The sequence below is a fragment of the Tursiops truncatus genome, chromosome 5 (assembly GCF_011762595.2).
Source record: "Tursiops truncatus isolate mTurTru1 chromosome 5, mTurTru1.mat.Y, whole genome shotgun sequence".
Taxonomy (NCBI): domain Eukaryota; kingdom Metazoa; phylum Chordata; class Mammalia; order Artiodactyla; family Delphinidae; genus Tursiops; species Tursiops truncatus.
The window spans coordinates 136,684,548-136,696,002 of NC_047038.1; positions in this window are offsets into that span (position 1 = coordinate 136,684,548).

Genomic DNA, 11,455 nt, shown 5'->3' on the forward strand with positions numbered 1-11,455 from the left:
TGCAAATGAAGCAACTAACAAAGGATTCATCTCCAAAATATACAAGTAGCTTATGCAGCTCAATATCAAAAAAACAAACAACCCAATCCACAAATGGGCAGAAGACCTAAATAGACGTTTCTCCAAAGAAGATATACAGATTGCCAACAGACACATGAAAGAATGCTCAACATCACTAATCATTAGAGAAATGCAAATCAAAACTACAATGAGGTATCACCTCACACCAGTCAAAATGGCCATCATCAAAAAAATCTACAAACAATAAATGCTGGAGAATGTGTGGAGAAAAGGGAACCCTCTTGCACTGTTGGTAGGAATGTAAATTGATACAGCCACTATGGAGAACAGTAGTCAGGTTCATTAAAAGACTAAAAATAGAACTACCATATGACCCAGCAATCCCACTACTGGGCATATACCCTGAGAAAACCATAATTCAGAAAGAGTCATGTACCACAATGTTCATTGCAGCTCTATTTACAATAACCAGGACATGGAAGCAAGCTAAGTGTCCATCAACAGATGAATGGATAAAGAAGATGTGGCACATATATACAATGGAATATTACTCAGGCATAAAAAGAAACAACATTGAGTTATTTGTAGTGAGGTGGATGGATCTAGAGTCTGTCATACAGACAGCACCATCCTAAGATGAGATGAGGGACACTGAATCTGCATCGCTGCCTACAGGAGCTTCCTCTGGAGAGTTGTTCTACCCATGTGTGAATTCATGTAAGCTTTTCTTTGTACAGTCACTGATATTTGGACTTTATTTTGTTAGCCTCCTTGTGCATTCCATTGATTTATGCCTCTTAATTGTATCTCCAATGGAAAATGTCTACATTGGCAGACTTTTTACTCTTCATTGTTTATTATTAGTATATATGCATCATCTTTGAGAAATTCAGGGAAAAGCCACCCTTGACTTAATGTGTGAACTGAGTCAATAAATTTCCTGTAAATCTTAACTGCACCCTCAAATTTTTCCTTTGCTTATAAAATTACTATTGACGATGTTGTGAATAAATTTTTTCCAACAGATGTGGAATTGATCTTGGAAAATAGGATCTCCATTAGAGAAGAAATCCATGGTAAACATAACAAATGCCACAGTTGAAAATAAGTAACATGTAAATAATAGGTCATGATTACTTGGTCCAGGAAAATTAGTTAATTAAATATGTATTACTCAAAGATTTTTACTTCAATAATTAAAACTCTTAGATTTTCAATTAAGAAACAACTCACAATTTACTAGTGATTTCCTATTTCCACAGCATACATTTTTAAACATTTTATTGAAGTATATTTGATTGACAATGTTGTGTTAATCTCTGCTGTATGGCAAAGTGACTCAGTTATATATATATATATATATATATATATACATATATATATATACACATATATATATATATATATTCTTTTTCATATTCTTTTCCATTATGGTTTATCACAGGATATTGAGTATAGTTCCCTGTGCTGTGCAGTAGCACCTGTTGTTTATCCATCCTATATACAATAGTTTGCATCTGCTAACCCCAACCTCCCAATCCCTCCCCAACTCCCACTCCTTGGCAACTACAAGTCTGTTCTCTGTGTCTGTGAGTCTGTTTCTCTTTCATAGGTAAGTTCATTTGTGTCATATTTTAGATTCCACATATAAGCGATAGCATATATTCTGACTTACTTCTTTTAGTATGACGGTCTCTAGGTCCATCCACACAGCATACATTTTCACTGCCTTCTGAAGTATAGTAGCAAGGCCATATGGTCCTTAATGCATGTAACAATGGAAACAAACATACAAACACTACTTTAGAGGAAAAGGAAAGAGTTACTTTAGGTGAGTGAGAGTTCAATCATACAGAATTATTTTTAGATTTGACCTACAGTGTTGGCTTTAAAGATAAAACATCTCAACATGTCATGAGAAATGTGAGGGGTGAAAAGGCTGGTGAAACTAGGCAAGAGTACTGTACACAGGATAGATGTGGTTTGTTTTCATTTTTGTTTTATTTTTAATGGCCAAAACCTTGGAAGCATGAAGTAGAAGGGAAATGAAAAAAAAAGGTTCTAGAAGGGTGTTTGAATTTAGAATTCAAATTTAGAATTGGAATAAAGGGAACTAACTAACTATTTATTCACCAAATGGCTAAAAGCCATTTAAAAAGTGATGGAAAATTTTGAGCATATGATTAAAACTTTACAGGCAATTCACTGAATTATTCTGACACGTTAGATGAAATGTACATTTTACATGCACAATTTTAACTCAAGATAATTTGTGAATTGGGAATTATTTCAGTTTTGCAGTTGCGAAAATAGGTTAAACAAAATCCAGGCTCTCTCAGATAATAAAGATGGAGGTTGGATTTTAAACTTTACATGTCTCATTGCAAGGGTTTTCATTTTTCCAGTGGATCTCATTGCTCTTCTTAGAAGTCATCTATGCTAACTTTTTAAGGGAAGCAAATGGTAGCCCAATTGCTTACCGACAAAAAAAAAGAAGCAGAGATTAGCTGCCCTAAGTTCTATCCTGGATTCACCGTGCTAAACCAAGGCTTGGTTTCTAGACTGAAGTGTAAGACAGGAAAGAAAAAGTTTAATAAGAAGTATTTGGCCTGGTGTAAAGAACACAGATGCTAGAGTCTATGGATATAACTTAGTATGGTAAATAATACCTTCCCTGTGGGATTTTTGTAGATATAAGTGATTGTGCATAAGTGATCACTGCAACGGTGATCTAGCTCACGCTAAGGGATCAATAGGTGATAGTTACCATTTTCACATCTTTTTGCACCCTGCTGTTTGGAGTGAATACAGCCCAGACTGTTTTTCTGTACACACAGAAAGTGGAAGTGACCAGCGTAAAGATAATAGGAGTCAGGTGAATTAGGTGACAGGAAGACGGGGACAGATGTGGCTGCATTTTTCTACAAAAAGAAAATCAGGCTGTAATATGCAAAACTAGAACAATATCAGATAAGACATTAGAGACCAAATTTGACTGAGCTTGGCCAAGGCCACCGCAGGATGACCGTATCTATCTCCCAGCAGGAGAGACGAGCACAGTGTGGGGAGAAGCACACTGCCCTCCAGGACAAGGTAGGGTGACTCCGATTCTGGCCCTTCTGAGTTAGCCTCGCAAAATAGTGGGTTAGGAGCCACCTGATGGAAACGGGCACCTCTTCCAGGGAGAGCTACGTCACTTGTCCCAGGTCTCTGTGGTAGGTAGCCGTGTTGCCTCTGCAAATGCTCCGCAGGAGTATTCCACATGTTTCTGGATTTTACAAGGTATAACTTGTCTTACACAAACATTTCAGGTGTGCGCAGGATGGTCTGCGAAAGCTTATAGAATCTTGTGCCAGCTACTAAGCTATTGATTCTGAGCACAGGAAACAGTCGCCTCCCCTAGACTTGGGGGGGTGATGAAAAGACCGTTTCCCGGGGCTGCTGCCTCTCTGACACCCTCTGTGTGGAGCGGAGTGAACACAGTGGGCCTGAGATGCTGTCCATAGAGAGTCCTGCGTGAAAGACTGGCCCATGGCTGGAACTTGGATTTGGGGAAGAGCCCCAGCGTCCCCTGAGGGGACGAGCTCGATATTCCTGACGTGGGCAAACGCTGCAGTTTATCCTGAGCACCTGCTTTCTTTCTGGGAGTCGGGAATTTGGGTGCATGATAGGCAGTGAGACCACCTCCAATAAACACCTGGGGGTCTGAGCATCTAATGAGAGTCTCTGGTGAACAGGGTCTCACGTATTGGGGTGGCCGTGGGGATCCCAGGCCCACCTTAGTATTCCTTCTTTTTCAGTTTTCCATACCTAGGTAATAACTCCTTACATTAAACTTTTTCTGTTAAAATACCTTGTATAGATTAAGCCCTAACCTAAAACTATTTTATAGCAGGGCTTTCCACAGTGTACCTTGTACCTGCACCAGAAGGATTACCTGGACATAGTTGCAGGTATACTGGTGCACGCCAGGGGGACTCAGTCAGAGTCTGCAGGGGAGAGATTTGGGGATCTGCTTTAACGCCCACCCCTGATGAGATACTTGTAAGTAAATCTGGGGAACATTTCTCAATGATGTGAAATAAGTTTTTTTTTTTTGAATACCTGAGAAGGTATTTATAGTAAATTATATGCTCTTGTCTTCAAGGAGCGAATGTACTTCTCGTATATGGGCAAATCACTGCCAACTCCTCGGACACTTGATATCTGTGAGCATTTAACACCCTGGCAGGTCACTCTATAACCATATCTAGTTATTCACAGAATCTGCAGGTAGTGTCTACTTTGGATTTATCCTAAGGTCTTTGATAAAGACCATAGAAATTAAATTGCGAAAGTGGACACTGGCACAGTAAGGGGTGTTACCGCCTGCTTTAAGACAAACATTTCAAGTAACACAGATATTTTTGAAAATTTTCTGGAAGACCCACAAGAAAATATGTTCGGTGAGGATACAGATACTAAAATGTCTCTAAATATTTTCTGTGGAGTTGACACCATTTATCAATAAATCGGCAGAGTGAGAATAAAGACCATAAAATTAAAACCATATGACACACAAATGGGACATAGAAATTTTCATTATAAAAGCAAAGCATAATCTCCTTTTCCCTTTTGAATACATAAACATGTGTGTTACTCTCACCTTTTTCCTTGTCATCTTGGGTTGACAACTATGATCAATAATTTAAGGACTGAAAAGCAAATATGCTTGCGATGGGTCGTAAAGTCATGCTAAGTTCCCGTGGAGGTGTGGTAGTGGGTGACCTCACTATTCCCTCCTGACTTTGAAAGCAAAACTTCAGCAAATTGCACAACTCAAAGGCACGCCCTCAGAATTTGGAATGAAACTGGAAGCCTCAAGGAGATCTTTGCCGAAGGCATCTGCTTTCGATTATGTTGTTTCCAGAGCAGAGAGGGAGGTATCTGGGCATCACTGTAGGTTCAGATCTGTCATTATAATCCTCCAACTCTCTGTGTACACGATGGCCACACCATCACAGGACACTCGGACCAGGACACTCTGAGTCTTTGGAGTCAATCGGGGAAACGCTAGGAGTCAGTTCCATCCCTTGTCACCTCCTGGGGGTGCCACATGGTAACCCTCCTCGTTTTGTACCATTTCATTATTTCAGTTGCCATAACACCTGTCTGAAAGGAATAAGATCTTTGTACTCAAATTTCAGATTAGAAAACTTTGGACCTCCTTAGAGGAAATATTCCAGGCCCTTTCCAACACTTAGCCAAATATTATTGAGAAGCGCAATACAAACATATAGAAATGGGTTAAGTTATAAAGTGTAGGTTCTTCTGGTTTTGCTCAATGTGCTTTGAATAACTTCCATTTGCCTGTGGACTAGACACTTGGGGATACAGCCTTGCATTCCTCGCACAGACATCCTTTGAGGGGCCTCATTTTTTCAAATGGTGCAACTGTTAGCATGTTGGGTGGATGATTATTTGTGTTTGTCGTATTGCAAGATATTTAGCATCCCTGGCTTTTATCTTCTAAAAACCTACAATATCCTCTTCCGTTATGTTGGCTACCAAATACACCACACACATTCTTAATGTAAGACATGTTCCACCCAAAAACCACTATACTTGAATTTTATTCTGAGATGATTTAAGTATCATTTCAATAACTAGATCATTTAAAAGTCAAGAGGACATCCTTCCAAAATCTGTTACGTCCTGTTCCTGTCTGAGAGGTTTCTGTGTTAACATCTAATTCCTTCACCTCTTTTCTCGGCAAGTGTCTCAAGTTCATCCGTAGCAACGTGGTTCCCAGAGTGGATGACCTTTTCCTTGAAGACTAAAAACTCCGTGTCAGTTTCCTGACATAAGACTTTTTATTCTTCCTCTTGCAAAGCTGTCCTTTACTACTTCACTACCCACTAAGTTCCAATTTCCTTCATGAGGCGAGCCTTCAACTCTCTACTAATTCACAAGCACAGATGAGCAGAGGCCCTGAGTCATCAGGAATTTCCAGTTTGTTTACCAGATCTAACCGCTTCCAAGGTACTCTTGTATGAATCATTTGTTTTTATTTTCCCATCTCTCATACTTCAGATGTTCCTTCGCAATCATGTCCCCTCAGTTTTATAACAAAAATCTGCATCATACTTTCAGTGACTGTAGCAGACCACTCCAGACTACAGCAAGAATTGTCTCTTACACTTGAGCAAGGAGAAGCCTTTCTCTGAGTGCCTGCTGTGTCTCAGAGCTTGAGGACAAACTCAAGTTAGCCAGCTGTGAGACTGCAGGCGTGCCCCTTAGCGGTTCTGACACTGTGTCTCTATTTTAAACGAAGGGCAGGGCCAGGAAGTCCGCAAAACACCCAGCAGCTCTGTGAGCCAAGACTAAATGCTAATGGAAGTTGAGTGATTTTTGTCTTGTGAAGTTGAAAATGAGGGATATTTGCACGTTAAACTCTACTGTGAACTTAGATTACCCATGGTCCTTGAGTTATGATGAACAGTTTAAGGGATAGAAGAGAACTATTCTAGGACATGTGCTGAAGTAGCTTCTGTGCTGCACTTCTAGAAGATTCTCTGGATTCTGATTCTTTTCCCAATGCATACTTTGTACAACCTCATTTTGCTGTTGTTCAAGCCCTAGTGTCCATGCAAACCAGACAAACACCTGGGTGGCACCAAGTGGAGGCCCTGTTTCCTGTGCATTAATCCGGGTTGGCCATGACAATGTATTTCTAAATCAAATTATTCCTAAGTAGGACATAAAACTTAAATGAGGGAAATCAAATGCAAATTAGTCTCATGTTCAGTGTTTCAAATCACTGCCTTTAATCCAGTTTAAAAAGATGAAGCTTTTCATTTATATATTTTCAACTTATTTACATCTAAGTAGTTAACATGTCATATCTAGTCTAGTGTATATCTGAGCACATATTAAAAATATCAGGACTTCCCTGGTGGCACAGTGGTTAAGAATCTGCCTGCCAATGCAGGGGACACGGGTTTGAGCCCTGGTCCAGGAAGATCCCACATGCCGCGGAGCAACTAAGCCCGTGAGCTACAACTATTGAGTCTTTGTGCCACAACTACTGAAGTCTGCGCGCCTAGAGCCCGTGCTCCACAAGAGAAGCCACCACAAGAGAAGCCACCACAATGAGAAGTCCACACACCGCGGTGAAGAGTAGCCCCTGCTCGCCGCAACCAGAGGAAGCCTGTGCACAGCAACAAAGACCCAATGCAGCCAAAAACTACATAAATAAACAGAACTCTCTGTATATATATATATATATATATATATATATATATATATATATATATATATCAGTGAACTGTAGGTATGGCTATAGGGGTATATTTGGAACTACATTCGTGACCACAGATTAAATGACATACAAATTTAACTCTATTATTACATTCAAGCTATCCTTGCCATTCCTCCATGAAATCCATATATTGTTATGTTCTGTAAATATGAGTTTTGGTTCTGAAGTGTTTCTATTAAAATGTCTTTTACTGAAAAAATGCAAGAAAATGAAGAGACCCAATTAAAATAAAATTTGCCAATTCAGATGTCTTATAACTCTGAGGAACTCTATAGGGGATCCGCTTTCTATACAGTGACTGTGTTTCAAGTCCTGATTCATTGCATTTGGGGAAGATGATGAAACATCACCAGTTCCTGTGTCAAACTCTGCGATGACCCCTCATCTTACTCAGAATAAAACCGAAGCACTAACAGCTGTCTCCACCACCAGTACCATCTCTGTCCCTGGTTAAGTCATGACCTCACCTGCTTCTCGCCATCCTAGCCACACTGGTCTCCCTGAAATCCCTCCAACTTCACACGTGCTCTTGGTTTTGGGCATTGGCCCTGGTTGTTTCCTCTGCCTGAAGCTACTTTCTCTGGCTAACTCTCTCATGCGCTGTAGGTATTCGCTTTGATATTACCTTTCTGATGAAGATCACCACCGTATTTTTAATGGTAACCGGTTCCATATCCCAGTTCCTCCAAACCAACCATCAGGTTGTAGCTTGCCCTGTTCAATTTTTGACTGCTTTCCATGACATTTAATGGCTTATAGAAATGTCATGTAACTTACTTACGCATTGACTTGTGTGTGAATTGTTGTCTATATCCGCATAGAATATAAATAGCAGAAAGGGCAGAGCTGTTGCTGTGACCTGAATGTCTGTGCCCCTCACAAGGGCAGATGTTGAAATCTTAATGCCTGGGTGGTGACATTAGTAGGTAGAGTCATTGGGTGATTAGATCATGAGAGTGGAGATGCCCTTATAACAGGGAGCTCCCTTGTACCTGCACCAGGTGAGGACGCAGTGACAGGTCGGCATCTGCAACCTGGAAGGGCTCTCACCCCCCAACCAGCCTCCACCCTGGTCTCAGACTTCCAGTCTCCAGAACGGTGACAGGTTTCTGTTGTTTACAAGTCACCCTGTTTGTGTTATTTCGTTATAGCAGCCTGAACGGATTAAGACAGTTGTTTATCGGTTTTGTTCATTACTGTGTCCCAATTGCCTAAAATAATGATTAGTTCACACTAAATACAGTTGACCCTTGGACAACCCGGGTCTGCTTATAAATGGTTTTGCCCCTAACCCCTGCGTGGTTCAAGGGTCAACTGTACTCGATAAATAGTTGTTTTTATAGAGGAAGAGCATGATTAGGTAATGACGGTGACGATAATGATGGGATGAGCGATTATTCGGTTCTCTCCTCTGGGCTAAGAAATTTACTTTCATAATCGACCTAACGTGCCCCTGCCCCCAGACACTATGGCACGTGGATGTTATGATTCTTATTTTATCGATGAAAACAGTGTAACTTGAAAAGCTAAGGTATTTGTCCTAAATTACACACCTGATAAACTATTGAGGTGGTACTGTCATATTCCAAGCACTGTGCTCTTATCCTCCACAATGCTATCATTCCTAAAACCATAATTCCGGTCAGTTAATTTTATACTTGTTTTGACCTCTAACCAATAAGGGAAATACATTTACTTTATATGGTCAGTATATTGAATAAGCTGTACTGAGGTATGTTATATGTCTTTTAACTAAGCCATTTGATTTTTTAGAGGCTTTGTTATTCTGGCCCTTGAGCTCATGAATCATTTGTTCCCCATCTATTCACTTTATAAAACTCTGCGAATTAATTGTGAAGGATATCCTGTGAAAGTCCATCAGGACAAATGCAGTATTTGGACATGAAACGTGGAGAGTGAGAGTGAAAACGTTTGTTAACTCATCTTGCCTGATAAAGCAGAATCACAAGTAAAAAAGTTATGGGACAGGAGGGAACACTATTGTCAAGGGCAAAAACATAAACGTCTAAATATTCCAGTGACTAAGTTAAAAATAAAACAAGCAAGACATACAGTAGCTATTGTCGACAAGGGTGCATGCTCTGAAGGGTGGAGGTGGAGAATAAGAAAAGAAAACGGTGAGCACAATTAAGCAGATGGGAGCCCACAGTTCCCATCTGTTCTGAAGGGCAGAACACACAGCTGTTCAGGGCACTGAGCTCTTTTCAGTTTGCTCATTTCCAAGTTGGTGATAAAAATAGTACCTGCCTCAAAGAGTTGTTTAGAGACTGAAATGAGTTTCTATATTTAAAATGATTAGAAACAGTGTTTTCTATGACCATTTGTATGATTTTGATGGACAGAGATGTATCTTTCATTACTTTCCTCTTATGGAAATCCATTATTCATGAATGATTTGATCTGCAGATCTACCTAGAAATAGGAAGATTCCAATTCCAGTCAATTTAATACTGTTATCTTTCCTTCTTTCTCTTCTCTTTTCCCTCTGTAGCATCTGGGCACAGGAAACTTATAGCATCATGATGGAGAAAGGAATAGTCTCTCACCTGAATACCGTCTGCCAGGTCTTAGCTGGCCTTCGCACCTCACCCCTCCTGGCCCTTAGGGGTGTGTTAGCATCCATACAAGTATCTCTGGTCCCAGACCACCAGCTCCTCATTGGAGCCCCAGAAATGACTGCGTTTCCTGCACGCCATGAGCAGGAAGTCAGGAGGGTTAATCCAGGATTTTCTCTGCCTAATCACACAGCCACCAACAGGGCTCACGGGGTCACCGCGCCCACTGAGTGGTGACTGCACCTCAAAGCTCCGAGTGAGAAGTAGTACCGGGGTCCTCACCGTCTTCATATGCCCCTCAATCTGTGCTTTTGTTGCCCCACTCTGCCACCTTGACCAAAGCCCGGATGAGGTTGGTACCGAATCTTATCTCAGAACCGGACAGCACCTTCCTGGCTTCACTCCTTTAAAATCTACCAGGAGTACTTTTCCTATGTGGAAAGAACTTCCCTTACATTGTATCTTGCATTTTCTACATCCTGTGGCTAATAATGAGACTCAACAATAAAAAACAATCCTCAGGCAGTCAATCAGATTTAGATTTTGAAATTTCATAAGCATTTACGTGTACAAATCTTTTTTCCGCTCTTTAAGCCCTGAGTTGAACACTGACCCCTCCGTCTGGCCTTAATAGCAGAGAGCGCTGGGTGACAGGCATTGTCGGCAGTCAAAAATACATAGGATGTTAAATTCAGAAATGATGTAACGCTTTGCAAGAGTAAGAAAAAGGAAGTAAACTTACATTTGCTAAGTGACTGGTACTATTTCTCAGACAAGCGTTAGCCAGTATCATGGAAAAGTCAATGTTTATCAAAAAGTCATAGAGTGAATTAAAAGTCGCCTTTTTACGCCGAGTGCAGGCTTTGATCCTGTGTCAAGAGCCGTTCTAGGCACAGCACGCTGCTTCCTGTACTCTCTTCTTCCATCCCAGCAACATCTTGTGACACATATAGCCACAGGTCACAGCTCTGTCCCCAGAGACAGCCTCTCGTTAGGCCTTTGGTTCCAGGTCTCTCTGCTCTGAATCGCATCCGAGTCAAAGTACTCAGAAAGGAAATCCACGTGCTCCCTCCTTCCCCAATTGTTTAATCCATTGCGTAGTAGAAGGCAGTACCCAATTATGTAATACTGCCCCTTTTAAAGCTTTAACTATTTTTCCTCTGTCTATATATTGAAGTTCTTTATACTGTACAGATCATACAGTCTAGTCTTTATCTGTACCCTTCAGATAATATAACCTAGACCCACTTATTTTCACAAAGGGACAGCTCTAGTAATCAGAAAGAAAAAAGATTTTTTTCAAAACACTAATTCAGCAAAAATGTTTGTCAAAATCATTCGACCTTCCCTGCTTTTGATCTTCCTTTCTTACTTCCTAGAATCTATAGGTGTGCTGGGAACCCCGATCTTGCAATTAAGAACATAACAACATAAAACCTAGTGTTTAAAATGTGTAAGGCCTATGTCTTGTAGAATTCCACGTATTATTTACTATACAAATGTACCTGTTAGAACGTATACATTCTGTTATGTCAGATGATTCCCTCATTTAACTCAG